Here is a 26,821-nt window from a genome sequence, read left to right on the forward strand (position 1 = left end):
CAGCCGGTCACACGCCGCGCCCCGGCCCCCTCCTTGACCTGGGGCCGGTGTGCGTGTGGGGGGGGGGGGGGGCAGCCAGCTCCCCAGTGCCCCCTCCCCCAGCCCAGCCCCCTGTGATTGGGCAGCTTCCCATCTGCCACGTGACACCCCCCCCCGAGCCGATTCACTTTCGCTTCGGGACCCCGGGGCGGGAGTCTGGGAAAGTGACAGCGCCGGGGGGGGAGGGGTGATGGGACCGGGGAGCACGGGGAGGGGGCGGGGGAAGGGCCGCCCCCCACCGGAGCTAGGGCTGAAGGGGAGGGATGACCCCTGACACCCCTTCCCCCCCCCCACCGGGCTCCCTGCTGCCCAGCCAGGTGCCCGGCCGGGCCGACAGGGCGGCGGCGAGTGGCTCTGACTCGGCTGCGCTGCCCCGCGGAGGTAGCAGCCCCCACGCTCTGCCTCTCAGCCGCGCGGACCGGGCGTGGGGCCCTACAGCAGCCGGGGGGGGAGCCCCCGGTGAGGCGCTGGAAGGGCTTGCGGGGGGCTAAGTTAACAGTCTGGGATCACAGCCAGGGCAGGGCTAGACCGAGTTGCTTGTGTTCAGCGGGAGCTTCCCCCCTCCCCTCCCCGGGAAGTTACTTCACCCTCGCCGCCAGCCGGGGTTTGCCCTAAGGGCTGCGGACACGCCAGGTCCCGAGCTGGTGCTCTGCCTCCTGAGCCGCAAATCCCCCCCCAGGTAATCCCCAAAGGGTTCCCAGCCAGGCGTCCCTTCCAGGTCTTCCCGCTTCGCCCGCCTCCCGCCCCATTTGAGGGGCTCTGCACACCCGAGCTTGCTCAGCCCCTGCTGCTCTGGCAGCGCGCTCGAGTGACCCGTGTTTATACTAGGGATGAACCTGGACCAGGATGCATGTTGGGAGCTAAGTGTAAACATTTCCCGCACGTGCACTTTAATACAAGTATGTCAGCCGCAGGCGCCTCCTTCCTTGGGTATGCCATTGTTTAAATGGGAAAAAAGGAATGATTAGATAGATACCCCTCATTTCACTGCAGGCAACCTCACTTTCCGGTCCATTGAGTTGATCAACTGTTGAAGGGGGAAAGTGTTCAGATAGTCCTCTCTTAAACTACTGGTGTAATTCAAATGGCAGGAGACAACGGGGAGGGGAGAGATACAGCACTGGAAGAGGTAGCGTCTCTCTTCCATTCAACAAATGCGTCTGGTGAAGTAGGTTTTTGCCCGCAAAAGCTTATGCTCAAAAAAATCTGTTCGTCTGTAATGTGCCAGAGGACTTCTTGTTCTTTTTGTGCATACAGACTAATCGGGTTACCCCTCGGATATCTGACAGCAATTCTAGCACTTCCTCTCAAATTATGATTTCCTGCCCTGGGCTTAAATTGAAAATGGGAGATGGTCAGGTTAGCTTCGACATAACAGAGTGGATAATTCCTAACAATTACACAAAGATGTGGCATCGCTGATTTCGTTAGTTATTATCTCACATGCAACATTCAGAGAGAGCCTGACTCCCACGTGTCAATTGGCATTGGCTTATTAATGCTTTTATTTAAGTTCTGGCTTTCTGTCATTCTATCAGCCCTGGCCAAGAGTGGACCATCTCACCTTCATGGCTTTCAGCCACCTTCTCCTGCAACCTGCTGACAAACAAAGCTATGAAGTTAATGAGCAGTGTCACATGAATACTCTAAAGACACTGAGGTGCCCTGAAATTTTGCTCTGTGTGGCATGAAAACTTAAGATAGAGCAATTTCAGACAAGTGGTGATTTTCTTGCCTATGCAAACTAGACCTGAATTCATGGTTTTGAGCACATTAATGCCAGGACAAGAATAAAGGTTATGTACTAGAAAAGCTCCTTGTAACCCACATCTGCCCCAGGTCCATAACAGCTTGAGTTGTTAAGCTTCAGGGCATGCTGCAAAATCTTGTCTCCTCTTTCTTCCCTTGACCATGAAAAAGTGGGTGTTGGACAGAGCTAGAGAGTAGAGCTGTGGGAGGTTATTCCTACATTAGTTCATTCTTGGGGAACTGAACTGGGTGGCTGTTTATGTATGTAGGATATTTTTAAAAGTTTGTCAAGAGTACCCAGAGTATTGGATAGGTTCTTTTATAGTTTGTGAAAACGCCATATAAAAACAGACAAATTCAGGGAATCATTAGCAAAATCAAGAAAATCTATGCCTTCTTTTCCCCCTTTGTATATTTATATGATTGAAATTTCAAGATTTTACCTGATGCTTCATGGTTTTAATCTGCGTAGTTTCATTTAAAATTACTAAACCCCAAATCAGTAGTACTAGGAGAAGCTAATGCTGTAGCAGTTATATAACTGTAGCCCTTATGTGACTAGGAATCAAAAACTAAAATGGTTCTGCCACAACTGAAGAACACTGCGATTGCCTACTTGCAACAGTTCCACCAGGGAGAAACTTTGTATACATGCTGCTTCTTGAGTAATGGGAAAAATTTTCAAATACATCAAAGGCTCATTTTCAAAAGTGGCCTAAGCACTTTAGAAACTAAGACTCACTGATAATCAATGGAATTTATGTTTGTGTGTAGCAAAGTCAACGTTCAAAATGGGACTTAAGGCTGCTAAGTCACTCTTACTACATGGGAAGGATTTTTTCCCCCCCATTTTGTGTTACTGGGAGATATTTGGCACTTAACTATTATGAGTCCAAACTCATGTTCCAAAGCCGTAAAGGCAGCCTAGAAAACCTCCAGGAATATATATGCCAGTTCCAGGTGGCTAAATGAGAACGTAGGAATTGTACTAGCGGATCATACCAGAGATCTATCCAGCCCAGTAACCTGTCTAGAACTGTGGCCTGTATGGGCTGCTTCTAAGGAAGATGCAAAAAACCTCTGGAACAGACAGTTATGAAGAAGTCAAGTTTGTTTGTATTCCCATTAAAGCTGTTACTGACATTTGAATTCTTGTTATAACTCCAGGTATTTGTTCTTGTTATTCAAATAAATGTACACTGCTTCCTAGTTATGAAGAGCTTGGCCTCAATATCATCATGTCTCGATGAGTTCCACAGGTTAACTGCTCATTGTGTGAAAAATTCCATTTAGCACTTTATATTATGCTGCCTTTCATTTTCATTTCAGCTCCTTTAGTTATTGTATTAGCAGATAGGGCATTACAAATTCCTGTATGCCTCCTCTCTACCAGTGGTTGCTTTTAACACCTTCATCCAACTCACTTGCTACCCAGCTGATATCAAAGGCATTGTTACCATTGACTTCAATGACAGCGGAAGCAGGCCAGCCTAAGGTAAAAGTCACAGTCTTTTCAACCCAGTGTTTCCAGGCCTGTAATCATTCCTGTTGCTTATCTCTGAACCTCCTTTATTTCTAGGATTTCCTTTGTGAATTAGGATAACCAGAATAGGGCAGAGTGTTCAAGCCAGGACTTACCACTGATTCGTATAATGGCATTATAATATAATAATAACATTCTAACATTTTAGTTGGCTTTTTTGGGTTATTTCTGCACTCCGAAGTTTCCCCTGAGCTGGCCACAATCATGCCCTTGGTTTTTTCCCCCCATCGTCTATGAATTTAGAACCCAGCTGCTTGCATGTGCAGTTCAAATGAGTTCTTCCTGTATGCAATGTTTTGCATTTCCCCTGTTGCTGACTCATTCACCTTACTTATTTACACCCCTATGAAGTTTCTTCAGGTCTTCTCTAGGCTCAGGTGAATAAATGATCCGAAGAAGTGGATCTGTCCCATGGAAGCTCATCACCAAATACATCATTTTGGTAGTCTTTAAAGTGCTACTTTTCTCCTGCTTTGTTTTGGTAAATAAATGTGCCACTTAAAAATCATACTACTTTACAGTACATTGCCTTTTGAAGCTGCATGGTATAGGAACATGTTGGGGGACATATCTGTCTGGATTTGGGAACGGAGTGTGTTGGGGAAGGAGAGAAAAGCCCCAGCTGCAGAGGAGTCCACCGGTGGCTTTGGTCAGCCCTCTGCATAGGCTTTCCCCAGGCTCCTCTCTTTTCCTGTCGTTGCAAGTTCCTAGTGAGGTTCTGTGGCTGTAGCATTTCCACGGTGGAAAGGCCCCTCTGCACTGGTGCCTGTGAATTTTCAACCTGGTTTTACGCTCCCTTTTTAACTGTGTTTTAGCCCTGTTTATTACTGGACTGCACATATTGTTTAGCAATGAAATCCAAGTCTCATCCCCTGCCCCACAGCTGCAGCTGGGGGATGTTGTAGGGGGTTATGCATTCAGTCTAAAAATCCGAGGGGCTCATACTGGGGATCTGAGCTGATGAAATTATCCTCCTTCCCCCCATTTAGATTTTCTGAGACAGACATAGGCGCTGTCTCCCCTCTGGACTAGTGTTGGGGGAGAGAGCCATTGTTAAAGGCTAATAAAACACCGAGGAGGCATAAATGGTAAGTGATTTTCAGTAAATATGTTCCCCCCCCCCACAGTCAGGGAATGCTCAGCTGCTAGCGTTATGTTAACAGCTTGTAAAAGGCCAGGTTTCGTTCAGCAGCGAGAAGCCTGGAGAAATAGCTGGAGATAAAGAAATCAGAGCTAATGGAGACCTCTGCTCCACAGCTTGAGGCGTTGCCTTCCCAGGCTCGGTGTCCAGAGAGCGGGGAGCACGAGCAACAAAACGGTCATAAAATATATTTTTATAAAGAAGACAGGAAATGTTTCCCTCGAAGTCTCTAGTGCAGGTTTCCCATCTGGTGACATAAAAGAAGACAGACATATTACCTTCCCTTCTAACCCGTCTCCCAACCTCAGCGCCCCATCTTAAGGGAGCCAGGGTAATTTCCAGAGGAATTCTGCTTTGGAAGAGCCCAACAGTTAACCTGTGATAGCCCAGAAAGCAATGTGAATCTGACAGTGTCAGGTAGCTATAAGGACATCTATGTATTGGCCAGCTTGTTAGATAAAGCAGGGTGCCTTCTTCTGAACCCCTGGCGAGCAAATCTGTAACCCTAACCCAGTGCATTAGCTCTGAGGGGAGACCCTTTGCTGATTCACACTTCCCTTCTGTAGGCACACCATTGCATGTATCCACCCACCAGCTTGTTAAAATAAAGCTTGCCTAGCTTTCACATAAGGGCATTTTTGGGGCTGTAAGTGGAAGGCCACTGCTTGAGCATAGACGGGAAAAAAAGCCACTTGCTGCTTCAGGCTTCCCTTCGGGTTTATTGCTATGATGACTATTTACAGGAAGGCCTCCTCTCTATAATCCAAGGGACAGGCCGATTAATGTCCTGATCTGCAGAGCTACTGACCAGGGCAATCCCCCTCCCCAGGAGTCAATAGATGCTGGAGGTGCTCCACCTGAAAAGCCCGGCCCTAGGATAACCTGGAAAAAGAGACACTAGATCATAAAGTGGTGGGTGCTGGCTTTCCCTGTTATCCCTCGCAGTCTGGTGGATTTAGCCAATTATGGCTTTTCTATTGTCCTCAAAGTAATACATTCACTTTTTAAAATGGAGCTGCCTGAGCCCTGGGAGTGGGTGGTGGTGATTTCTTTCTTTCTTTTTCTTTTTTTCCTTTTAGGCTGGGCTAGCAGGGTCCCGCACCTATTTGTTACAAAGCTTTTAAAGCCTGTAGGAGCTAAGGGAAGGCGTGGGGGCATTCCGTGGAAGAAGTGGGGGAGTCCTGGGTACTTCCAGCTCCCCAGGGTCCGGGGAAGTGGAAGGGAGGGGGGTTTCTCCGCTGAAGCCAGGCCAGCAGTATTCCAGTGAGGTTTTAATTATTAGAAAGGCATTGGGGGATGCACAACATGTCACAGTTGAGAGAAACCTCGCAAGCCCTCAGGCACCCCCACCCATCTCACGTGAGGCCTGACTTCTCCCCCCAAGGTAAGCCTGGCGCTGGAAGGGGACCGTGGCCTTATCCCAGAGGCCAGGGCTAACCTCGGCCAGGTGATCAGAACGCAGCGTGTAGGGCCAGAGAAGCTGCCCCAGCGATGGGGTTTGGAAACCATCTAGGGGGTAAAACATAGCCGGGGGAGAGGGGGGGCACCAGCCCGTGTGTATTTCCTTGGCCAGAGAAGCTGCCCCCGCCTCCTGACAGATCCACCATCCCGGAGAAAAGCCCGAAGCGCCTCTGCAGTTGTGCCTTCCTGGAGCCAGAAAAGCACAACGCTGCGGGGTCGTTGCGTGGCTCCGCCAGTCCCGTAGGAGGCAGGGGGCAGCCCACGGCCGGCTTAGCGGTGGGGCACCGGCGCCAGCGCCGGCTGATCTTTTCCAGCCGCGGCGAGCGAGCCTCCGGCACTGGCCGGTTCAGACGCGCAGCGGCGAGGCTTCCCCAGGCGAGCTCGGGCCAGGGATGCAACCCTGGGGAGCAGGAGGATACGGCCGCCCTGCGCTGCAGGGAGCGAGGCCTGTCGGGCGGGTGGCAAAGCTTCGGGGCGCCCCTCGGGGAAGCAGTGCCCCTTCCTGCGGGACGGAGCTCCCCAGCCCACCCCGCTGGCCCCTCCCGTTTGCCCCGGGCGGGTTGTACTGTCTCTGCTGCTGCGGGTGTTGCAGCCAACTTCCTATCTCGCCCCTGCCGCTGGCCTGTTGTCCCGGGTGGGGTCAGGCAGAAGCCGGGGGCTGGACACCCCAGGTGGCAGGCTGAGCCGCCCGCAGAGCGCCCGGCTTGTGCCTAAGTCATCTCCCGCGCCAGACCCGGCCTGATTTCTAGCCAGCTGGAGCGGGAGCGGCCACGACGCTGGCTGACACCGGGGCTGCCTGGCGGGGTGACCCGCTGCCTCCTGTGCTGTGCCTGGTGCTTATTTCCCTTCCCGGGCTCGCTCCGCACCTGCTCCAGCCTCTCTCGGCTCAGCCGCCTCCTCCCCAGGCTCCCGCCCGCCCAGGACCGGCCCCAAAGCCCCCCAGGGGAACGGGCAGCGAAAGGACCGATCCGCCGGGAGGCTGGAGCCGCCGCTTCCCCCGCACGCACCCTGCGGAGGAGCTCTGTGGCCGCTGCAGGGAGGGGCGCAGGGCGAGCGGGACCTGGCACTGCCGCTTTCCCGCTGGGGCCGAGAGCAGGATTCGAACGCGCAGCCGCTCGCAGAGCGAGACGCGGGCACGGGAAGGCGAAAGTGACACCCCCGCCGTCCTTGGCGGCTCCGGCGCGATGCTTCGCTCCCAGGGCCGGGCGGGCAGCCCCCCGCTCCAGGGTGCAATACACAACCGCTGGGAAAGGGGGTGGGCGAGGGAAATAAAGCGGTTCTCCCCCGGGCTCCCCCCAGACGCCGCACCCCGAGCACTAGGCGGGCTGATTGCCAAGCAGGGTCTGCTTTGCTGCCGCCTCGGACGGAGAAGGGCTTTAGTCTTTCCGGCGTCTTGGCAAAGGAGCGGGGGAGTTGCTAATTAAAGGCAGCGGCCGCCGGCTGTGGAGACACGTTGCCCTAAGCGAGGGAAGCCAGGCGGGAGATCCGCCCGGCGACAGCCCGGGGTTTCTTCCTTCAGGTGAGCGCGCCCTGCCAGGGCTGAGCAGGGCAACAGGCGCCCCCGTGCTCCGGCTGCATGTCGCACACTTCCCGAGAGAGCGCGGCCAGGCATGCGAGGGGCGGACGCTGGGGCGGCGGCTCTTGCCCCCCGGGGCTGTCCTGCGCCCTGAGGGCTGCTTGCCCCAGGCCCAGCGCAGGCGTCTTGAACCCGGTCGGCGGAGACAGACGCTGAGCGCGCTTTCCCCTGCGCGCCTCGGGCAGCGGGTGCGGGATCTCGCCTCCCCACGACGCCCAGGCGCCCGGAGTGAGGCAGCGGGGGCAGCCCGCACTGCGGGGTCACCACGCGTGTGGCGATGGAGAGTCCCCCAGCTGCTAGCACCCAGCCGGCCCACGAGCACTCGGCTGACGCTCCCGGGGGGCCTAGAGGAGGCAGCGGCCGCAGTTTTATACGGGCAGGGGCCCCCAGGGGAGATCAACGCCACTCTTCCTCGGGGGGGGGGCTCCAGGTCTACGTGTTAGGCCCTGAGCTCTCCCCGGCTCAGACCCGCTTGGCCGGACTTAGCGCTCACAAGCGCAGCAATAAGAGGGGCCCGTCTTGAGGGTGCTCGGGGCCCGCTTGGAGTCTGGGCGAAGCTCCAGCCCGCCCCAGGTGGGGGAGTCCTTCCCTCTTGCCCCAGCGCAAGGGCGCGGCACGGGCCAGCAGCCCCTCCCCGCCGCCACGCCGCTGGGGAAGAGGGGGCTGGAGGTGGGGTTAACCCAGCGGTGCGCACCAGACAGTGATCCACCCCGCCCCCCCCGGCGTGCTGGCTGGGGTGCGCTGATCGGGGTCCCAGCGGAAGGATGCTGTGCGAGCGCGGGAAGGGAGGTGTGACCCAGCGGCGGGCGGGTGGCGAAGCTCGGAGCCGGCTAGGAAAGCGCAGGGGGAGAGCCCGTAGCCCGGCTGCTAAGGGCCGCAGTACCGGCGCGCGGGGGCCAGCCCGGCACCGCGGCATCAAACCCGTCGGGGATCGAACCCGGGAACTGGCGTGGCAGAGCCCCTAGGGCACACGGCAGAGCCCTAGCGGGGCGGGGTGAAACTAACAGAGAAGTAACCCGGCTTCTGGCCGGCTTCCCCCGCAGTCCCGCCCTTACCCTGCCCTGCCCTACAGAGAGGCGAAAGCGGGGCTGGGAATTCTCCCCCGCGTTTGATGGCCGCAACCTGCCGCTGACTCTCCACCTCCTCCCCGGCCCCCTTCTGCTTTCCCGTAAGGTTTAGGGAAGCGCAAAGCGGCCCTGGCGCGGCTGATTGAGCGGTTCAGGGAATACAATGTGGTGCTGTGTCCCCCCGCTGATCAGCCAGGGCGCTAACCCTGCTAGCTGGACAGGCCAGAGAGGCCCTGCAGGTGAAAGGTTAGTGGCCCCCTGACTAGCCTCTTCTCCTCGCAGGTATTTATTAAATCGTCCTGGGCTGGGTGTAATTGGCGCTGGGAAATTTCCCATTGAATTTTACAAACCGCGAAACCATAAGCCTGTGTCAGGTGATGAGAGAGGAGGGCAGATCAGGGGGTTTCAGCACTTGCGAATCTCTTCATTTCATCGCTTAAAAAAAGGAGATTTTCGTTCCAGCAGAACTGAAGAGAACTAATCTATTAATGAACAGAATTCCAGCGGACAGCCTTGTCTCTACGGGTTGAAATGGACAGTTTGATTTAACCAAGAAATAACTGAAGATCAGAAACAGATGAATAGATATACAGTTGGCTTTGTTTGATGTGGGGTTTTGCATAACTAGTTTGAAAATTGATCTTTATTTGGCCCTCTAGGCCCTCCTGTACATAATAACAGGAAAACTCAGTGAAACATTTTTGACACCTTTTACTACCACAGTTCTCAAAATCATAACACTTGGTAAGTCAAAATCATAACACTTGGTAAGACAGGATAATTTTTATTTCAGAACTGGTGTTTATAAATTTACATTTCTTTCAAAAAATTAACAAAAACTAGAGAACGTGTATGTGTCTGTGGATTAGGTATCAAGATAAAGCGATACATACACCTAGATTTGCTTGTATTTACCCTTTTGGCAAACATGTAAATTATAAACTCCAATTCTACAATAAAAAATTATTCTGGATTATTGAGTGCTATGACTTCATAGAATATGTCAGTAAAAGGTGACAAAATAAACATCAAAGCTGGGTACATCATTAGTTAGAGACATGCCTTTCTCCAGACTGTGCAACTTTACTTCCAGTATTAAGGTTGTATAACCATTTCCATTATATACCACAAATTTCACCATTTTATGCGGTCATAGTAAAAATGTATTTGTGGCTTAAACTTGGCAGGCAAAGTCTCAGCTAGGACATTCTTCCCCCCTGAAGGAGTTCAAAATTAAATAATTCAGCCAATTATTTGGATTTGTAAGAGCTTAAGGGAAACAGAAGAGGTTTGTGTATATATATTCCTGACTTAAAAACTTAAAAATGTCCCACATCAGGATATTAGAAACTCCATCCCCTTGATTATTTGGTTTTACAAATGAATTTCTACATATGGAAATATTATAGGGCCTGGTCATTCACCGTTATAGTCTTGTGGAACTGACAGAGCATTTATATTTTTTGTGCAGGACATATATCTTGTGAGTAAGCCATATTTGTGATTCCATCTGAAGCCAATGTAGTTTGTGGGCAAAAGACAGAAAGACTGAGAGTTTTATATGAGGGCCAAGGCTCTAACAAGTTACATTTATATTATGTATATTCAGGACCTAAAATGCTTTCACATACTGTTTACACTGGAATTCTTTTGCCTCCCAAGGAAACCTATGGGGTAGGATAGTGCTATGTAATAGTTTGGGGGTAGGGAAATGAATTTTGTTGTTGTGTATTTGAATTTCAGTTGTGTGAATAGGCCCCAGCCAAGATCAGGACTCAGTTGTTATTCTCACTATAAAAACTTAAGGAACCTTGACATCTGTACTGAGAACGCTTTTAAGTGGGGGCATGGACCTAGGGTAAGAATTGATCTCTGCTCCCAAGAGTTTACAGTCTGGGGTCTTGCTTCTGCAACAGGCTTTGCATGCTCGCTGCCTTGGACATAAACAGTCAACACAAACATGGAGTGGAAGAAAGGGATATATCATAAAGACTGAGAAATTAGTGGCAGGCAGACCTGCTGATGAGGGGGAGGTAAAGGGTGCAGTTGCCTCTAAGCTCTTTTGACATGCTGGGTCAGCGCTGCTCTCGTTGTGCATAGCTCTGAGGGAGTGTGCGTGCGGGGGAGGCCTTGCACTGTGGTCTGGGTAGCATGGAAGCTGGAATGCCCTAGGGCCCGCCCCTTCCACCCTTGGCCTTTCCCCAGGACCTGTGGCAGCTCTCAAAGCGATTGCTGGCAGGATTATTTTTCATTTGTTTATAAAATAAGTAATTTTGTGTGGTTCCCACCCACTTTATTATGTATACATATATATGTATTATACGGAGGAGGGCATGCAGAAGGGCATAAAGAAAAATGTAGAATAGGGGTGCTGAGAAGGGACATTGAGAGGAAGGAGTTGAGGAAGAAATCAGGAAAAGAAGGAGAGAAGAAGGGAAGCAGGACTGAGCTGAAGAGAGTGAAAAAGCTTGTGGGAGGGCTCTGGAGCTCCCAACCAATCAGAAAGAATGTCCACAGTAAAACACTGATGAAGGCATAGACTAATGACATTGTTTCCATTTGGAAGTGGATTTGTAAGTGCTTCCATAACTGCTCCTGCCAGCTTTAAATTTTTGGACCCTGGGCTGGGTTGCCCTTGATCCCAGAGTTTCCTTTACCCCAAGTCCATAGAAGACCTAGGCTACGTCTGCACGTGAACGCTACATCGAAATAGGCTATTTCGATGAATAACGTCTACACGTCCTCCAGGGCTGGCAACGTCGATGTTCAACATCGACGTTGCGCAGCACCACATCGAAATAGGCGCTGCGAGGGAACGTCTACACGCCACAGTAGCACACATCGAAATAAAGGTGCCAGGCACAGCTGCAGACAGGGTCACAGGGCGGACTCAACAGCAAGCTGTCCCTTAAAGGGCCCCTCCCAGACACAGTTGCACTAAACAACACAAGATCCACAGAGCCAACAACTGGTTGCAGACCCTGTGCATGCAGCATGGATTCCCAGCTGCAGCAGCAGCCGCCAGAAGCCCTGGGCTAAGGGCTGCTGCACACGGTGACCATAGAGCCCCGCAGGGGCTGGAGAGAGAGCGTCTCTCAACCCCTCAGCTGATGGCCGCCATGGAGGACCCCGCAATTTCGATGTTGCGGGACGCGCAACGACTACCCGGTCCCTACTTCGACGTTGAACGTCGAAGTAGGGCGCTATTCCTATCCCCTCATGGGGTTAGTGGCTTCGACGTCTCGCCGCTTAACGTCGATGTTAACATCGAAATAGTGCCCAACACATGTAGCCGTGACGGGTGCTATTTCGAAGTTAGTGCCGCTACTTCGAAGTAGCGTGCACGTGTAGACAGGGCTCTAGTGTCACAGGAAGAGACGTAGCATGGTACTGGTGGGAGGGTTAGAGGAGAGGATTGTGAGGGAAAGGGTAGCTTTCCTGGGGTAAATTTCAGTCCAAAGCATCCATAAAGAAGTCTTGGTCTTTGCTCTCCCTTCAATACAGTCACATATATTCAGGATGCCTGAGGAGACCATTAGAACTCTTTAACTCAGAATAATCTGTAATTTCTTAGAAGTCCTGTAGTACCTTAGAGTCTGTATCTTTGAGAGCAACAAGAAGTCCTGTGGCACCTTATAGACTAACAGATATTTGGAGCATGACCTTTCTTTGGCAAAGACCCACCTCGTCGTCAGGAGTGGCATTGGCTGGTGGCGGTGCTGGAACTCCTAAGAAATTAAAGCATCAGAGAGGTAACCGAGTTAGTCTGTATCTTCAAAAACATCTGACGAAGCAGATCTTTACCCATGAAAGCTCATGCTCCAAATTATCTGTTAGTCTATAAAGTGCCACAGGACTCCTTGTTGTTCTCGAAGATACAGACTAACTTGGCTACCTCTCTGATACTTTAATTTCTTAGGAGTTCCAGCACTGCCACCCATTGTCACTCCTCCTGTTAATGACATTTTTAGAACCAATGCTTCTACCATCAGCAACTCTCTCTTGGTGCCACTGGTGTTCTTGCTGTTATTTACATCCTTGAACAGAAGATAGAAGTGGAAGAGGTGAGGCATAGGACTAAAGGGAGAATAACATATGTCTCCTCACCAGAGCATTCTATGAAATGCTACAACATTGCAGGAAACCTGGGGTGAGGGAAAACTATGTTGTCCATAGGGAAAGGAATTGGAAGGCAAAAGAAGGAAAGTGGCTAGACTGTCAGCATCCATAAAGACTGATCCTTGTTAAGTACTCCTTATGCCATCACAGGCTAGAGCAGGGCCAGGGTGTGCAAGCAACTTCCAGGAGTAGTAGCTAGTCAGTCCTAGTATAGGGGAACAGGGCAATGGCAAATTCTAACAATTGGGTCCTAACACTAGGCCAGGTCTCTGGACATACAGGCTATGTCTACAAGAGAAGCCTCTGTCGACAGAAGTCAATGTCAGAAGGGACTTCCCAGCAAAACTTCAGTAGACAGATCATGTCTACACATAAAAGGAGATTGAAAGAGCAATCTGTTGTGTTGACAGAGAGCAGCCAGACTGCCCGTCTCTCTCTCGACAGAATGGCTGACTGGAAGCTCTCCAAATAGGGCTGCCGGGTGAACCAGAAGCTCTGTTTGTCGACAAAGGTGCCCCCAAGCATCTACCCAGCCATGTGTCTGTTTTGTCAACAGAACACTGTTGAGAGAGGCATTATACCTGAACTGAGAGATATAATGCTGCCAATGGATGTGTCAGGTGTTGTTGGGAAACTGTCAACAAAGAACATTTTGTATGTAGACACTGTGGTTTTTCCTGACAACAGCCCAGTTTTGCTGGGAAAAGCGGATCATGTAGACATAGGTATAGTCTGTTGGGTTTGGTAAGCACATACTGAGTATCACTTGACAGTTCTGTATGGAGTCAGGCCACAACAACTCCACCCATTTATTAAGGACAATGAACCTCAGTACGAACAGATTAGTTCAGCGCTCTGTGCACAATGTGCCATCTCATTTTAATATTGTCTCCTCCATAGATGGGTGAGGAGACGATTAGTGTAGTGGTATGTTCTCTAGCATTCTCACACCTCTTCCTTCTTCTACTTGTCACCCACTGCAGATAATGCCCGTCCCTATGCCTCCACTCCCAAAAGGTAACAGAACTTCTGCTCTTAAATCCCATTTCCTCTCTGCCTGTGTCACACACTGGCTGGCTGTGGCCACACTACCCTCTCCTTTCAGAGGGGGCCTGGTAATGACCTACTTCGGGAGATGCTAATGAGGAGCTGCTGTGAATATGCAGTACCTCATTAGCATAATGGCAGCTGCGTGTGCTTCGAAAGTACTAGTTTAGAAAAGCACGCCGCCCATGTAGCCAGAGGCCTTTAGAAGAAAAACCCTGATTTCAAAAGCCTCTTCTTCCCATTTGGTTTTGGGAAGAAGGGGCTTTTGAAATCAGGGAGGTCGTTTTGAAAGGACCCCGGTTACCATGGGCAGCATGCATTTCAAAACCAGAACTTTCGAAGTGCATACAGCTTCCATTATGCTAATGAGGCGCTGCATATTCATAGCAGTGCTTCATTAGCATCTACCAAAGTGGCTCATTACCATATCCCCTCTCAAAGTAGGGGGTAGTGTGGCCACAACCAGGATGTCTATGCTACAGAGATCTTTCAAAAGAAGCCCTTCCGGAAGATCTCTTCTGAAAGAACTTCTTTTGGAAGAGTGCGTCTACACACAAAAAAGTGGATCAAAAGAGTGATCTGCTCTTTCAAAAGAGAGCATCCACAGAGCCCCTACTCTTTCAAAACAATGGACCAGGAATCTAAAAATTAGGTGTCATGAGGACTGCTTTTTCAAAGGAAGGGCCCTGCAGAGCATCTACACATGGTTTCTTTCGAAGGAAGCTTTAGAAAGAAGGTGTTCTTCCTGAAACGGGAGTGGAAGAGTGCTTTTGAAAGGAGTGCAGCATTCTTTCAATTTACTTTAGAAAAAATGCTTTTTGTGTGTAGACACTCCATGGCATCTTTCGAAAGAACCCCCTTCTTTCAAAAAGTCTTTCGAAAAAACTTGCTAGTATAGACTCAACTACATCGTTAATACCAAGAAAAAGCAAAATGGCTACATCGAGTATACAGTGCACACATAGTCCTGTGAGAGCCCATGGGATTAAATGCGTTGTTGAAAAAAAATATTTTTAAGATGATTACTTTACTATTATTTTGCAGTTTTCCACTTTTTAGTGTTCAGGCACTACACAATAATTATTTTAAGACATACTTACTGTACCTATTGAAAGTGTGAGCTCAGACACCACAAATGAGATGGTTCTGGTCCTAGAAACCTCTTAAATGAATAGCCTTGACATACAGTAATTGCTTTCATTTAAGTAAGAAGATTATTCTTTTATCATCAGGTAATTGATTTAAAAGTGTTTCACTGTATGTTTACACTTGGGATGAACTGGTGCTCTCAAAGATTTAATGAATTAATAGATTTAGTTATTTAGCAAAAATTGATGGTCACTGAATTATACTGTATAGTAGGCAATAGATTCATGGATTCCACAGTAAGTAGGTCTGATTGTGACCATCTAGTCCACTAATTCTCAACCTCCCCACATTACTGTACCCCTTTCAAGGGTCCGATTTGGCTTGTGTACCCCCAAGTTTCACCTCACTTAAAAACTCCTGCTTACAAAAATCAGATATAAAAATACAAAAGTCACAGCATACTAGTATGGAAGAATTGCTTACTTCCTTATTTTTGCTATAGAATTATTCCATTAATTAATTAGAATATAAATATTGTGCTTCCATGCTAGTATCTTAAACACAACACAGTCTGTATGAAATTTTAGTTCATACTGACTTTGCTAGTGCTTTTCATTTATCCTGTTGTAAGATGAAGCAAATATCTAGATGATTTGATGTAGCTCCTGGAAGATATTTGTATACCCCTAGTTAAGTAACACAAGTCTAGTCTGACCTTCTGTGTAAGTCACTCCATAATACTCTCTCCAAAATCCCTAGAGCAGATCTTTCAGAAAAGCAAAAAGTTTCTCCTGTTATTTTTTAGCCATAAAGTTTCAGTGGCAGTAACGGGAGCAGCACAGTCTGTGCAGCTAGAGGGAATGCCGTTCCCTGTTACTCTTTTACCTAACATTTCTTTGAGGCAGCTTGGGAGTGTGTGTCAGATCGTTTGTCTGCACACACACTGAACGTACGTATAAAACACACTAATGCTCTGTGTTGCTAACTTTGTTGCTTTTCCATGACACGGATGATTTTATTTTATGGATTGCTTGCTCGTGATTTTCAGAACTCTTAATCAGCCTGTCTATTGGGTTTTATTCTTATTGTTTACTCAGCAAATGTTGATGAAGGATTGGCTGAGAGAAAATAATGTGAACTGATGCTTACGGTTACATTCTCAGAACAGGCCTGAAGGCAAGAAGCTGCCAATGGAACCACAGGACCAAAACGTCTTTTGAAAACCAAATGTTCAGAAAACAATTTGCACTTTCAACTTCTTGGGGGCGAGCAGGGGGTAATTCAGTAAAATGCACAGGTTAGTCATCCAAAGAACTTTGGAAAATTACTCCTGTTAGTATGCAAGAATGTTTCCTCAGCCTTTCATCTGACTTTGTGTGTGTGTGTCTGAGAGGGGTCTGTGGGAGGCAGACTGTGGTGTGGTACATAGAAGTAGCTTTTAGAGATTAGAAATAAAAAGTGCATGGTAAATATATAGCTGCTACAAACTGCCCTAGAAGTTGCCTCTTTTTCTGAGGAAAAACAAGGGTATTGCCTTTTTTGTTACTTTTAAAAGTACTATTTTAATTCAGTGTTGATCACATTAATGCTCTTAAATACGTTTGTGTCTGGCTACTAGATTTTCACTCAGGCTTCACAGTGGTACAATGAGAATGTGGGGTTTTGTGTCTGAAAAGAATAGTGGCCTAAATTATTTTTGGTGTTTTTTCAGTGGCTTAACTAAAGTATTGTAAATATGCATATAGTAAATAAATACTTTGTTGGCTCTTTGTTCTTTCCCATCACACTTGCTTAATTGCTTTCAGATCTCAATACACATTTACCTTTTATACAGCAATGGGTTTAGAGAAATTTTGCCTACTGGTATCAATACTCCATCATGCGTGCTGTATTTTATAGCCAGTGTTTCATCTACCATTAGCTTCTATTTACCATATTTTATGTGGAGAGCTCACATATTTCACAAGCTAAAATCCTTCTTGCCTTGATAATAAATGCAGTGGCTCCACTAGCAACATTAGGGTGAGGAGCACTAGATCCTAAAGAGGAAAGAAAAAGAAGACGTAATAATATTATGTACTACGCAGTCTTAAAAGAAAGTAAAAAAGAAGTGTTGCGTTCCTTGACTATAAAGGAAGAGTAAAGTATTGTGATTTAATCCTGCTAACATCTTCTGTTTCAAACCTGGAAGAAGCCTAATGTTCTCCTAATAGTCTTAGTACATTTTGTAATTAAACTAATTAGTCAAAACATCTTACCGCTTTGCAGGGGACAGAACTCCTCACAAGCCTCCTTGTAAACAGAAACTGAAAATAATCTTTCATTCGAGAGACTGGTGAAATGACTTCCTTCATTACATGTATATTTCAGCTAATGCCTTTCATTATTGAGGACTCAAGAGGCTGATGTAGGGATGGCGGGAAAAACCTCTTAACTCTCTCTCCACAAAAGGAAAGTATTTGATCTTATGAGCCTGGCTTCCCCCACTCTTTGCTTCCAACATCCATAAAAATGCTTCTAAGCAAAATTAGCTCCCAAGTCCATAAAATTGCAATATATCATTTAAATCATGACTTTTATAGCATCCTTTTTTAGTACTGGAAAGGGGAAACCCGTGAAACGGTGTGAAGGCATCCTAGGCTTTGAAGATGACTCGCGATATGATGGCATTTTCAGCACACCTACTTATTACCTTGAAATGAAAAGTGCTTAGTTGATTAGGAATGGAGTCCTGCAGCACAAATTCAAATTAACATCGATGGGAGTTTTGCCAGAGCAAGGACTTCAGGAGCAAGCATGGCTGGGGATTCTTAGCCACTCTCTTTGAATGGGATCTAGACTCCCCAAGTTTTTTTTTTCTTACTCTTATCTTTTCTGTATTCCATCCTTATGGTCTCCATACTAGCAGACTACAGTAAACCACTGAAATATGTGGCTTCAAGTTGCATGTAACTCGCTTTAACATGAGTTAAGCACAAATTGAAGCTATTCTGCAGCTGTCAGTGTGCCTAGCTGTTCTAAAAACCCCTTCTCCCTGCCTTCCCCCAGCGGCGCTGCTGTCAGCCTGACAGCTGCATGGCTGGGTGAAGGCAGGGAGAAGCAGCTGGGAAACTGATTGGACCTGGTGGGCTGGTCAGTTTCCCCAGTTCCACAAGTGGTGGGGAGCTGGGAACCGAGTGGCAGCCTAGTCCCTGGTCCCCCAAACTGACTTTCACAAAAATTTGAGTTACACGGGGTTGTGCGAACGCAACCCTTGTGTATCTCAAGGTTGTACTGTATATGAGTTCTCTCAGAAACAAACTCTGCCTTCCTCTTACATCTTTCTCTAGTCAACCATAGTTACATCTAACAGATGTACAAGCTAAAAGACCATAAATGCTTGGGGCAGGGATTGTCTTTATTTTTGTCCCCTGTACGTTGCTGTGCAATTTTTTTTCTTTCTGATAAATAATAAGATAAGAGTTGCAGCTTGCATGAAAGTTGTTGGAGATTCAGCATAACACATCTGGGTAGTCAACTCAGTGCAGAATTGCTATGAAGTATTATGGATATGAATAAGGTATCCAGCTCATAGACATGCTCTGACTGAGCTATGTCTGCAAACATGCCAGATACTATGAAATACAGCAACACTTTGTTGTTGAATCATCTGCAGATGGAGTGTTAGAAACATCTGAGAAACTCTACATGGGTCCACTCCCTTGAAGTCAATGGGAAAACCCCTACTGACTTTTCACCCTGTTGTCTTCAATGGGAGTAGGATTTAATCTTTCTTAATATGTATACAGTGAACTTTGTTTTTGTTCAAGTAAAAACAAACCAAAACCAAATAGATTTAATGACAGTTGGTTATTATTGGTATGTTCTGATAACAAATGGTGGAAAAATGGTTTAAAATGTCTGTGAAAATCTTATCTTTTTCCAAACAGCTCTTGCTGTTAACTCTCTCATACATTAATTCCCTCTACCTTCCAAAAATATCTAATCACCCATTCATATGATTTATAGGGTCCAGTTATGCTCGCTCTGAATTGCTCTAACATTACTGGGCCTGAAATTCCATTGTTTTTCACTCTGCAGCTATTTATACATGTATAGGATGAGTGGAAACTCTACCATGAGTTTTACACCTGCCACACGCTCATGTTGTATGGGGCGAAGTGACTACACAACAGGCAAGATATCGTCAAAAACCAGGGCCATCGACATTAGTGATCTGCTGTTGGTTTACATCAATGTAAGCGAGGAAAATTCATGTCCAAGGTGGGTTTGGCTAACCTATGCCGTGACCAGTGCTTGGGTGCATTGCGACATGGACAGTACAAAAACTGTGTTCATAAAAACAGATTAAACAAGTATTGAAGCCAACATTAAGCAAAAGTGGGATACCATGTCCACCTGAAGGTGTGATTTTACTGACCTGATTCAGCCAACAGTAACATATAAAAGTCTCACAAAAAAAAACAAAAAACAAAAAACAAGCAGTCCTAAGCACCTTAAAATTTAATGGTTTTATTTATTTATTAGATTTATTAGATAATAATAATTGTTAATTGTTAAGGTACTACAGGACTGCTTTTTTTTTTTTTTTGTGAAGCTGCACATTAACCCAGCTACCCTTCTGAGACTGTATTAAAGTCTTGAGTTTCTCCTCAAGCTTCTAGATTCACTAGAGCTGTTCTGGTTTCCATCTCTCTCTCTTTTTTTTTTGTTGTCTTCTCGTAGTGTATTTCTAATGTCAGGTCTGTTAGCCACAAACTTCTGAATTCAGGTAACAACATCTTTGTTGTTTTCCACTGAAGGGCCTCTTTGGTAAATATGCTGGCAAAAGCCTTCACCCAGGTTAGAGAATAATCTATGTGAAGGTTTCTTCCAGATGTCACTACCATTGCAACAGCTTTTATAGAGTTAATGCTGATACTAAATAAGGTTCAGCCCAGCATTACCAGCTAGCCATATGTCCTTGTTTTTTTTAAACTTGAAAATGGGTTTGCAGCTTCTTCTATAGGAAAAGCTTCCCATCAAAATCTGATCTTTATTATATCTGTGTACAGTTTCACAGTTGGAAAAGTGACCTTAGAGCTCTGTGCAGACCCTTAAGTAAGAAGCAACATTCTTTTTTTTAATTAGTGGAGCTGACTGGTTTTCTTTTCCCCCGGCAAATTATGAAAATCTGCAGGGTTACATAATTATTTTGCTTTCTAAATGTATGTTTGTGGTGGTTTGTGATTGCTTTGTCTCCTGCAGTCATGTGAATAATGTCTGCTTTCACTTACACAGTGCGTCCTATTAATTCTCCCTTATGGCTTGACTCCCAAAAACATTATACTCTTCAGAGGAGTTGGTGTCTGTCTAGTTACAGATCCAAGCCTTGGTCCCCCTGCTGGTAGACATCTTCATAGTTGGCTCCCCTTTCCGGAGAAAACTGTCCTTTCTGTCTCCTTTCCTCACCTACTCCATGAACTTTCTCTCACCTACTCTATGCTCACTTCTCTCTCTCTCTCTTTTGAATCCTAGAATCCCAACATGTGTTAGAGGGACAGCCCTAAAGTTTTGTGGGTCCTTGTGAAAAGCAAGATGATAAGGTGGGTGGTATCCTATTCAGACTCTTTATGGCCACTCCTCTCCTCGTCTCCTTAGCTGCCTCCTGGCCATGACCTGTTTCTCCACTTCAAGTCTGTGATGCTCTGCAATCTCTGATTTTTCTGTACATAGGCCGTGTCTACACTAGCCCCTACACTTCTTTTTCAGTCAGTCAGTAGTGAGGTGACTACGTGTGTCTATGGCCGTGTCTACACTAGCCCCAAACTTTGAAATGGCCATGCAAATGGCCATTTCGAAGTTTACTAATGAAACGCTGAAATACATATTCAGTGCCTCATTAGCATGTGGGCGGCCACGGCACTTCGAAATTGATGCGGCTTGCTGCCGCACGGCTCGTTCAGACGGAGCTCCTTTTTGAAAGGACCCCACCTACTTCAAAGTCCCCTTATTCCCATCTGCTCATAGGAATAAGGGGACTTCGAAGTAGGCGGGGTCCTTTCAAAAAGGAGCCCTGTCTGAACAAGCCATGTGGCGGCAAGCTGCGTCAATTTCAAAGTGCCGCGGCCGCCCGCATGCTAGTGAGGCGCTGAATATGTATTTCAGCTCTTCATTAGTAAATTTCAAAATGGCCATTTGCATGGCCATTTCGAAGTTTGGGGCTAGTGTAGACACGGCCATAGACACGTAGTCACCTCACTACTGACTGACTGAAAAAAAAGGCAGCTGCAGCATAAATCAAGGAACTTGAATTGAGAAATATGAGGTAGACGGTATGAAACAGCAGCTGTAACAGAAGCTAAGAGTAGCTCTACATAAGAGAAACGAACATGATGGGAACACAAGGAGCCAGCTGGATGAAAGAACAATTAAACTGAGAATGGGATAATGGGCTTGAGCTATGGTCCCCAAACTTTTTACCTTGTACCCTCTTTATCCCTGACCTCACCGCCACACAACCCCGACCAGAGCAAGGGCCAGGGCCAGGAGTAGAGCCAGGGACAACTGTTGGGGCCAGGAGGGGTGGTGCTGGGTGGCGCTGCATCCTGTCCCCTAATGGGTGCTGGCCTGGACCCCAGGGGCACCTCTGGAATGTTTCATCCATACTGCCTCCAGGGGGGCTTGTCCCACAGTTAGGTGACTTTGGGGCTAGAGAGAGCAAGAAAATGCAGGTTCTGAACCTTTATGGCTTCCAAATTGAATATATTTCAATAATAGACTCACACGGCTGTAAGAGATTTCAATAGGTCATCTAGTCCATTTGTCTGAATTCAGGGCAAGACTAGGTAATAATTGGGCCATTCCTGACACATGTCTGCCTAACCTAATGGTGAACAACTAGGGGCCTGCAGGATGCACTTGTCTAATCAGGCTACTCTGCCTGCAGGCCACGAGACATTTTGCTTACATTGATTATCTGCAGGCATGGCCCTTGAAGTTCCCAGTGACTGCGGATCACTGTTCCCAGCCAATGGCAGCTGTGAGAAGTGGTTCCCAGCATGTCCCTTTGGCCAGCTGCTTCACTGACTGGGTACAGAGAACTGCGGACGGCCAATATTAGCAAAATGTCTTAGGACCATTGCTTCTTATCCTTTCCTCTGAGGTTCCTGAGTACTATTTTCACTCTCCTCATTGTAACAATATTTTATGTTCTTGAAAACTATTGTTATGTCCCCCTCTCCCCAGGCTTCTTTTCTCCAGACTACACAAACCCATTTTTTTCTTTAAAAAAAAGTTTCCTCATGGTTACTACACTTTTAAGCATTTCTGTGGTTCTTTGGACCTTCTTTGTTCTGTCCATCTCTTTCCTGATGCATGGTTCTCAGAAATGGACACTCTACTACAGCTGAGGCCTATAGAGTGCAGAGCAGAGTGGAAGAATTGCTTCTGTGGTCTTGCTTACAACACTGCCGCTAATACAGCACAGAATGATGTTTGCTTTTTTTGCAACTGTGTTACACTGTTGACTCATATTTAGCTTGTGATCGGCTATGATCTGTTTCTGAAGGAGCCCATATTAAAGTCATTTTCCATTTTGTGTATGCACAGTTGATTGTTCCTCCTTAAGTGAAGTACTTTACATTTGTAATTATTATTTTTCATCTTATTAATTACAGGCCACTTCTTCAGCTTGTCCAGATCATTTTGAATTTTAATCCTATTTGCAAACCTAGCTTGGTATCATTTGCAAACTTTATAACTGTACTTCCTATGTCATTATCTAAATCATTGATGAAGATATTGAGCAGAAATGGAGCCAGAACTAGACAGTATCAAAAATTTTACTGAAGTCAAGATACACCACATCTTCTAAAACAACAAGAAATCCTGTGGCACCGTATAGACTAGCCACATCTTCTGCTCCTCATATCCACAAGGCTTGTTAACCAGCCAAAGAAAGATGTCAGGTTGATTTGACAGGTATGTTCTTAACAAATCCATGTTGACTGTTAATTATCACTTCATTATCTTCTAGGTATTTGCAAATCGATTGCTTGATCATTTGCACAATTATCTTCCTGGTTACTGGAATTAACCTGACTGGTATGTAATTCCTTGGGTTGTTCTTATTCCCCTGTTTTATAGATTGGTTTATTATTTGACCTTTTTCCAGTTTTCTGGAATCTCTCCTGTCTTCTGCACATTTTAAGAGAAAATTGCTAATGGCTCAGACATCTCCTTGGTCAGCTCCTTGAGTGTTCAGAAGCTCTATTATCCAGCACCCCCAAGGGTCTAGAAGTGCTGGGTGATCAAATGTGACAAAGAATGGAGTGGGGCCATTGGTCTATAGTTGACCTCTACCATGAGGAGAGATGGGGTCCAGCTGTTGAGGAAGGAAAGGAGTCTTTCTGGATACAGACTAGGTAATATGGGGTTTAAACTAGGTTCAACTGGGGCACGAGACAAAAGCTCACAAATAAAAAACATGGAGAATTGGGTAAAGGGTCAGAAGCAGGGAGGGGTCAAGAGGGAGCATGGAAAAAAATCAAACCATTATTTTAGGTGTCTGTATACTAATGGAAGGGAGACAGGCCTGCCAATAGGGCACAGGGCAAAGCGGGCAGTTGGCCCCTGGCTTCTTTGAATTGCCTTGGCAGCACAGCTCTGGCTATGCAGCTTGCAGGGAGCGGGGCAGCGAGGGATCTGGCAGTACTGAGGTCTGAATGCCCTTGGCCCTGTCCCTTCCACTGTTGGTTTCACCCGTTCTGAGACATGGAGCTGGGTCCCACTCCCACCCTGCCCTGAGGCCTGCAGTGGCTCTCGGCACTGGGGGAAGGAACAGGAAAAAATAAAACCACTAGTGAAGAATCACAACTATGAAATTAAGTATCAGAGGGGTAGTCTGGATCTGCAAAAGCAGATGACAGGTGACTATGACATTGTTGGTATGACAGACAATTTGTGGGGTAATACACATAACTGATATATTGGTATAGAAGGATCCAGCTTGCTCCATAAGGACAGGCATGGGAGAAAGGGAGGCAATATTGCCTTGTATATCAAAGACATATACACTTGCAATGAGGTTATGATGGCAATAGGAGATAACTTGTTGGAAATTTCCAGGTAAGGATAAAAGGGTAAAAACCAAAAGTGACATCACAGTAACAGAAATCAAATATCAGGCTTTAGGATGTAACCTGTGGAAGCACAGCATTTTACAACTGGCTAAGTGCATTATGGGTAGCCCTGGAAAAGACAGGAAGAAGGACAGTGTGGTTAAAGCACTGTTCGGCAAATAAGGAAATCCGAGTTTAATTCTCAGTCCCAATAAATTTCATGTGTGATCGTAGCAAGTCACTTAATCACTTGTATGTATGTATGTATCACTTGTATGTATGCCAATACTTACAGTGGCATGTAAAGTACAGACACTACGTGCTCAACAAGCCTAGGTATGAACAGCAGCATAGACAGTGAGGCTGTACTTCAGCGAGTAGAGTCGAGAGCACTGAACTCTGGGGTTCGCAAACATTTCTTTCTGAGAACTACTTTGAGAATATTTCAGGCTGAGATGACTCCCCCCCAAAAGTGATGAAATCCCCCATGATGCCACCCTTGCTTCTCCCTGAAACATATCCAGGGCAACTTACTACAATAACAGTAGTACAGTATAATACTTGTATATATATTGTATGAAGATGTAACCCAGAAGCACTCAGACCACTGATAGGAGAGGCTGAAATTTGCCCTACAGCCTTAACTAAAAGCTAGTCGGCTGTTACCTTATACAGTAGCGGTACGTGGCATTAGCTCCTATAGTTGCAGTGTCAATCTCTACAAACACATCTGCGGAGTCTACTATTTGTGTCATCACCAACCAGCAAAAATCGTATGATTTCTCTGTGATTTAAGTACACCACTCTGAATTCAGGGCTCTATGCTTCTATTTATACCCATGCTATTTGGGCCTGGAGCATCTGTACTCTACATGCCACCATATGTAAAGTGGGGCAGTAATATTTTCTTTCTTCCATCTGTTGTTTGTTTTGTCTTTAGAAATTGCACCCCTTCTGGGCAGAAACTCTCTCTTCCCCTAGGTATGTATAGAACTTATGCTAAGGAGGGGTCTTGGTAGGGGCTCTTCAATATTAGTTTTATAAGATAAATAACCATTAGAATACGGTAAAATAAATAATCATTGGAATCCTTATAGTGTATAAGGATTGTCCTAATACCAAAAGAAAATCACCGAGTATTTCCCGATGTACTCTCTGGACAGCCATAACATTGATTGAGCAAAAATGAACCTATGGTGCTTCTATTTAAGTCAATGGAGAAAGCAGAATTTGGCCCCAAGTGATAGTTTTGCTGAAAGGAGCTCTTTTTTTTTTCTAATTAAAATATCTGTCTTTCTCTTTGAAGAAGAATTCAAATGCTTTAATTAGAAAGAGTTGATCCTATTGATATATCACTAAGTAAAAAGTGCCAGGCAGATACAATGAAAACACAGAGGCAGTTTAATCATGAAAAATATATAGTCATGAGCTAATGGCTGAAGAATGTTTAGTGAAGGGTTCCAATGATGTAAGAAACCACAAGAAAGAAATTCAGAGGGATTAAACATTGGGAAATCATTTGTAAGTCCAGACAATCTATAGTCTGTAGTGTATTTTTATGGTATAACAGAATGTAGAGAATTGCATTTTTAAAAGACTTGTTTTCTTTCCCGGTAGGACTTCTATATCCCTCACCAAACACTTATATTCCCCCTTTTTAATGCTGATTTAATGGCATAATCCTTTGGTGCAACATTCACTGGAAAACAGACATGGAGCAAGAAGTGAGGACTGGAGCAAGACTGCACTGTAGAGAATAGAAGGAGTGAATGTCTATGAGGAACTGAATATTGATGCCAAAGACTTTGGGGCAAGAGACGAACTTAGATCAGATCAAATGAAGAGAGACACAGATGATGCAGTGCACAAAGAAGCAGCCAGTTGGTCTGGCTAAGAATGGATTAGGCCATCCAACCATAGTGCGGTGTCCACATGTGAGTGATCCTATGTGCACCATCAAACCTCAACATTCCGAAGGAGGTCATTGCAGATGGAGCTGGAGAGCTGGAACGTACAGCTGAGAAGCCAGGCTTGTATTTCAGGCTGATAGAACTTGTCCAAATCTTCAGAGAAATAGGATTAATAGTAATATAAGCAGAATCCAGGTTTCCTGACTCCTGGTAGTCTGTGTGCTCTACCAAGTGGCCAAACAGTGAGGGAGGAAAGAAATAGCTAGAGTTATCAACCTGATTAGTTTACTGCATTGTTTTGTGTACAATAAATAATATAGTTACAAATGGCTGCTGTTGCCCAGCCTTAAAGGTAATAAGTTTGTGTGACCATAACACTACTTTGAGTGCCATCTTAAGGGGCAGCAATGCCTGCCTTTTAAAAACCACACCTTTCTGCCTTTCTGCTCAACTTTCACATATGCTGGCATGCAAAATGAGATATCAAAAAGTGCTGATTGGTGGAACATTTGGGTTTTGTTGCTTACGTTACTAAAGCTCAGTGGTTTTGATAGTCACAGAGAGGTAGCCCGGTTAGTCTGTATCTTCACAAAACAAAAAAGTAGTCCTGTAGAACTTCAAAGAGTAACAAAATGATTTATTAGGTGATGAGCTTTCCAGGGACAGACCCACTTCTTCAGATCTGGATATTCTGTTTTAATGGATGGGTTATAATAGCTTTAATTGCTTTTTGTTTGATTTTCACTTATTTCACTTATTTTATTTGTAGTTTAATTGTGGTTAATCATTGACCGGATTCTAGTGCGATTACTTCTTTATTTTGCTTCACACTTTGTTTTTTTCAGATAGCTCTTTTTGACTTTTAATCTCGAGGGATAAGCAGTTGGGTGAGGGTTTCAGGAGGAAAACCGTTCAGAACACCGGTCCTTTCTTGCAGTACAGAGACTGGAGGGACGTGCTTTTCCCTGCCACCCACCTC

The sequence above is a fragment of the Carettochelys insculpta genome, chromosome 3 (genome assembly GCF_033958435.1).
Source record: "Carettochelys insculpta isolate YL-2023 chromosome 3, ASM3395843v1, whole genome shotgun sequence".
NCBI lineage: Eukaryota > Metazoa > Chordata > Testudines > Carettochelyidae > Carettochelys > Carettochelys insculpta.